Below are 6,503 nucleotides of genomic sequence, written 5' to 3'. Positions count from 1 at the left end.
GGGAAGCTGAAAAGTCCTTGGCTAGTGTAAGCACTACTTAGCAACAACTAAAACATGGGTGTGTTATCAACATTGTTCTCATCCTAAATCCAAAACACAGCACTGTACCAGCTACTGGGAAGGAAATTAACTCTATCCCAGCCGAAACCAGGACAAACTGGTATTTAATAAAAATGAAATGCTTTTTCAAACTTTTTCACTTACTAATGTAAGAATTAAATGTTTTCTGAAACCTCTAATTGTATTAATTGACGTTTCAGGAAAACAAGTGAATAATGACTTATTTCACTGGATGTTTCTTTCCCTCTTCTCTGTATGAATTGTCTTATTAGAAAGATCTTTTTTTTTTAAAAACCAAAATATTATGTCAGTTTTCTAGCTTATTCTGCCCATTCCTATTGACTGAATGTGAGTTCAGGTCTTCAGTTCTATTTGCATCAGATCTTTGTGTAACAATACTTACTCTTGAAAGTTTAAGTCGTATTTTACAGGTAATCAAAATGAACTTTTTGTGGTTTACCAGTCTCAAGAGCTTTTCTTTTTCAGAAGTATTTCCTATATGCCTAGATTAATGAATAATATAGCTACTGTTATCACAGACACCTTACAGTCTTGGACAAATAATATTTGTAAGCAGCGAGTGAAGATTTCTCTTGAACTGATTTCTTCCTGGACTGGATGGGCTAATCTTAGTGGAGACTAAGGAGACTGTAGAAGCGTAAAGATTGGGGATATAATACTGGATTTTATAACTGTTTTTTCCATGCCCTGTTTGAGCTATTTGTTGTTACATGGACCAAACAGCCAACCTCTGTGAATGTTTGCCACGTTGTGAGCTGGCTCCTCTACGGGGGTTCATCCTCCACTCCTAAAAATTCTTAGGTCCCCTCAGCTGCTATTGATTTCAGTGGGGACTGAGTTAATTGAGTGCCTGGCTGCATTGCTCACTGACTGGCAGGATTGTGCCTAATTGCAGACTGTGGATAAGGAGATACAAACCCATGTAGCGACAGGCTGTTTCCCTCTGCTCTGGCCAGTGGAGTGTCTGGCTTGCTCAGGACATGTTATCTGCAGTGAGGAGCTTTAGTGTTGGGCTACTGTTTTTGCATGCCAGCATGAATTGTCACCTTGGGGACTACATGACTGAAGCTATCATGTTGTATCAGCTTTGTGTATTGTATCTGCCCTACGTGCCTTGCTCTAGTGTGCGGCCCTAGCAGTATTTCAACAGATGGGAAGAGAATGGTTTGAGTGTTCAGCAAGTGTAACCAAGCCTTGTCCACTTTCCTGGTACTACATCAACTCACACCTCCAGTGCATGAGGTCTTTTCAATGCTGGGGGCTGATTCAGAAGTGGAACATAATGCTTTCCACAAACCACTCTCTATCAGCAGCTGTGCTCTGCTATCGATATACTTGAAGAGATGCTGGAGTAATTAAAATGCTACCTGTTACTGTATCTGTTAACACCATCCTTTACACCCAAAGTTAATTTTGTTTAGATTGAGCCTTTGTTTCTTGATTTTCCATTAAAATCAAGTGTTTGCTTCATGCAACATAGCAAAAGCTTATTGGCGCATGGGGTTGTTCTTTCCCAGGTGCGGGACTTTGCACTTCCCTTTGTTAAACTTCATGACGTTCCCGTCAGCCCATTTCTCCAGCCTGTCGAGGTCCCTGTGGCATATCAGCCACTCCTTTCAATATCCCTGCTTGCAGCCTGAAGTGACTGTGCATACCTGTAAAAACTGATTGTGACAGATCTACGTATTTGGAAGAAAACCAGAGGATAATGTAGTGATGCCCCAGTGATGCCCAGAACATGGGCATGAACCTGTGTGTACCTAGGTGTTATTGCAGACTTGGCTTGGGACTTATGACTTGGGCTTTAACTTCAGCTTTGATGCTGGTGGGTTGAGGGTTTTGGGTAACTAAGTCCCTCTATTGTCTGCTCCCTAACAATTAGTTGTCTAGTTAGAAAGTGAAGTCATTGGAGCTAGGACTGTCTCTCAGTGTATGTCATACAGGATTATTAGACTCAATTAGACAGTGGTCTTGATTCCATAGATACTCCTGTGTTACACATAATAATATACAACTCTGTGTCCTGAATTTTTTCCTTCTGCTTTTCCAAGAACCCCTTAAGGAGCACAGAAGGATGTTAACATGTGGCTAAATAGACTCCCTAATACTTTAAGTCTTACAGCCACACTGCCCCTGCAATTCCTCATTCATAAATTCCAGCATTGTTTTCTCAAGGAATTCAAATCCAAAAGGCATCAAAACCCTTTGCAACTCTTCATGCTACTGCTTTTTCTTTGATGCCAGACTCCATGCATGAAGCTGTTAAACAAATGATCATCCAATCAAACTGTACTAAGTGACAACTTTTTACCTCATTTTCCCAGTCTGCATTGAATGAGGAGAATGAATTACATCCTTTAAACATTACCTAGCAGGGAGGCATAACAAATTTTAATTTAAGCAATAAATTGTCTTCCAAAGTTTATTTTTTTTATTCTGTGGTGAGGAAAGTCATTGCACAAAGCTAAATGCTTTTTTTTGCTCTCCATTTGCCTTGTTAAATCTGGCTTTCTCTAATGCTTCGTGTAATACAGAAGGCTAAATAGTCTCCTCAGCTCAACTCTCACATACAAATCCCACTTGGTCTAAAAGCTGCTAGGCATGGGATTAATTTAGTTAATCTATCTGCAATTATCTGGGCCAAGATTTTAGCATCTGTGCTTATTAATGAAATAAGACTATGCGAAGGGCATAACAATTGATCTTTCCCAGGTTTAGGAACAGTGTTAGGACATTACGAACCTCCACAATGATGAGAGCACAGTTCCATTACCACACCTGACGCTAAACCTTCCTAATAAAAGAGCTGTCAATTCTTCCATAATATTTAATGGTAGTTTATGGTTTATGCATTGGATCTCTTCTAAAGGCTATTTAGGGCTTGATCGTGTTCTCATAAAGGCTGATGTTGTGTCTTTCTTCCTCATGAGGGTTTTTCATGCCATTTTACATGACTTGCAAAATTGCATCTGTTCATTTCAGGGCTGTCCAGCTTTTGCACTTTGCAGACACATTGTGTTGGTTATGGAAGCAGCCAGCAGCAATGCTGAGCTAGTCTGTGGGCTAGCGTTGGGTAGCGCTAAGACACTACCCCAGTCATGGGCAGGAGACCAGGTACCCCACAGGCCATCACTTGGACCAACTCAAACCTATTTTAAAACCATTTTCCCTAGTTTTTCTGTGGAAACCTTTTTAAGGGAAGCATTTTTAATTCAGATGAAGTCAGCTGAGGCTATAAAGAAAGTGAACTTGTTCTGGGCAATAAACAAAATTTCTCCAACTTTGTCCTTTTACTAATAATTTCTCCCCATCTACTCCTTCTGTAACCATGATCAACAAGAGAGGGAAAGAAAAAAAAAAGAAAGAGAGAGTTAGGAAGAAACAACCTCCCCAGAAACCTCTGTGTAGTCTGTTAGCCATACACCCACATGCTTTCAAAATGCACAAGATAGAGCATGTGCACATACACATGTGTGTGTACCATTTTTATTGAGTATTAAATGAGAGGAAGGAAAAATCTGGTTTTGGTGAAGCTGCTGCATATGCTTATCAAACAGTGTAAATCTCATAATCCAGAGGTTTAAATGTTTGTTTCAAGTAACTGAAGAACAACGTCTTTCAACAGCCACAGATTGCTTTTGAGCTCTCTTTCTCCCTGTACATCCAAACTGACCTCTCTCCTTTTCTGCTGATGTTTGCGGGCAGCTATCAAAAAAGATTAAATGGGTTAATACTGTCAGATCAGTGTAGCTGCACAGAATTTCTCTAGTCAGCTTTGCAGAATGTGTTGACTGTGAATTTGCTTTGCAGTGGTACAAGTTTGCTTGATACTCCTGTCCAGGTTAATGATGTCCTGCCAAATCCATTGTGCTGAAGGAAAAGTGTCCTTTGCCTTTCCGACACTTGTGATGGAACAAGAGTTAGGCAGAAAGAATTAGTTAATATTTGTCCAGTGGCTTATCTGCACAGAGAAGCCAGGCAAAAGGGATTTGGTGCTTCTAGGAAAAACTACCAGCCAAGAAAAGAAGGTTTCAAGTCCAGAGCTGAGCAAAATGTTCTCAATGTAACAGCTGACTCTTAAAACAAAAACAAACAAACAAAAAAAAGTCATGGGAGCCTGTTGATTTTGATAAAAGCAAAATGAGAAACAAGTGAAGAGTAATTTCTACTTTTTACAGTATTTCTGTAATTCAATATATTTTGTATTTCTACATTTTACTTCAGTACATTCAAAACAGTTTCCTTCAATGTGACTATGTTAAACTTGGAGGTTATAACAGTTATTTAATTAAACAAACAAAAAAAAGTCATGGGAGCCTGTTGATTTTGATAAAAGCAAAATGAGAAACAAGTGAAGAGTAATTTCTACTTTTTACAGTATTTCTGTAATTCAATATATTTTGTATTTCTACATTTTACTTCAGTACATTCAAAACAGTTTCCTTCAATGTGACTATGTTAAACTTGGAGGTTATAACAGTTATTTAATTATATTTACATGTTTCTCTTCAGCATATAACTACATAGAACCATATATTATATTTAACATATACATATATTAGCATTATAGGTGTTATAAATGAAAAGCTTTTATTTCTTCCATGTGTTTTGGTGGTGTTTTCAAGAAACTATTTCAGATTAAAAAGAATAAAAAAAGATTTTTTATATTTATTTTGCAGGGCTTGAAACTGAGAAACTCCTTTATACTGAGAGCATAGTATTATTTTTGACATGCTGGGATTTCCTGTGAATGGAAATTCCATTTTCCTTATCAGTTCTACTGAAGATATGTTGAACTACTGGCTTCTTGGAGCTAAATTAGCCCTTTGTGATTAGCCTAAATAGTCTGTTCTTTGTCTGACATTTACTTTTAGAGAAACAAGTTCTGAACTTTTGCATCTGTCTTCAAGGATATCCTTCTTTCCAAAATACTCCTTCATCACAAATTTGTTAATGTGTAAGTATCAATACCTGGAAATCAGTATGATTTACATGACTGACTGAATGCAGAATTCAGCTTAGGCACTACACACACATGTAATTGGAGGTACAGGTACTCCTGGGCCATGTATATCACAGGAATCAGGTCACGCTTCCTGAGGCTGGAGTAAAACATTTCCTACAGGAAGGGTTCAGCATTTGTCAGATCTTTTGTTCATAAACTACCACCTATTTGTACCACCGGAGTCCAAATAAGAGGCACAGAATAAGACAGAGCACAAGCTAGGTGGGCCGCTTGACTTCTAGTGGCTTTCACGGACATGCCCCATAGCCTGTACCCCTCCCATGCCCAGAGATGTCCCTGTCACATGTCAGGTAGCAGCTGCAGCATCCCAGAATAGCCAGAGGGAAGACTGCTGCTACCAGAACAATTTGTTCATCTTATAGACTGCTCCTTGCCCATCCCTGAGAAAAGTACATGGCCATCAGCAATCCACAACCCACAACGTGAGTGAATTCTCCTGGCAGGTTCCTTAGCCCTTTCCTGCCATAATGTTCACAGTCTGAAGAAACAAAGAGTAGGAAGATAAGAGGGACGAAGTGACTCAGTCAGGATGGCAGATCAGTGGGACAGCCTAGGCTAAAACTCAGGTCTCTAGTAGACCATACTGCCTCTTACTGATGCAGTGGTGGCTTTAATTATACCTGTTAACTGTAAAGCCTGAAGCCTGCCATACAGGTGTGTTACTGGTAAGGAACTGCAATGTATGTACATTGTTATTTCCTTTGGAAATGGTGTTAATGACCATTGCCCATCGAGTTTTAAACACTTCCTGATTTTGGAGGGGAAATTTTGCAGCTTCAAACCCAAAGCTTCTTAACTAAACATGATTCGCATTTGATTTGTTCTTCAAGACATACTTGCATGCCTCATCCTGAAAAAGTGGGAGTTCAGGGTGACATTAAGGTGAGAAGTACCCTCACTGACAATATAATCATCATCTTGGAAGTAAATGACTGAGATTAACCAATGTCCTCACTGTAACAATGTCCAGTTTAATAGTTATCCCCTGTACTTTGTTTCTTTTTTGAAGTGAGGAGGAAGGTCCCCAACAGGAGATTTTTCAAGATCATGACATTAACAACTCACAGAGTACTGGGAGGGAGCCACTTAGCATGTTTCATGGATATTTTGGTCTATATTTTAATCAGTATTTTATCATAGAATCAGAATAGTTTTTGGGTTGGAAGGGACCTCTAAAGGGCATCTAGGCCAACCCCCCTGCCGTGGGCAGGGACATCTTCAACTAGATCAGAGCCCCCTCCAACCTGACCTTGAATGTTTCCAGGCATGGGGCATCCACCACCTCGCTGGGCAACCTGTCCCACTGTTTCACCACCCTCAGCATAAAAAATTTCTTCCTTATAGCTAGTCTAAATCTACCCCCCTTTAGGTTAAAGCCATTCCCCCTTGTCCTGTC

Source organism: Aptenodytes forsteri, unplaced genomic scaffold (genome assembly GCF_000699145.1).
Source record: "Aptenodytes forsteri isolate BGI_AS27 unplaced genomic scaffold, ASM69914v1 Scaffold49, whole genome shotgun sequence".
NCBI lineage: Eukaryota > Metazoa > Chordata > Aves > Sphenisciformes > Spheniscidae > Aptenodytes > Aptenodytes forsteri.
This window is presented reverse-complemented; position numbering follows the sequence as displayed.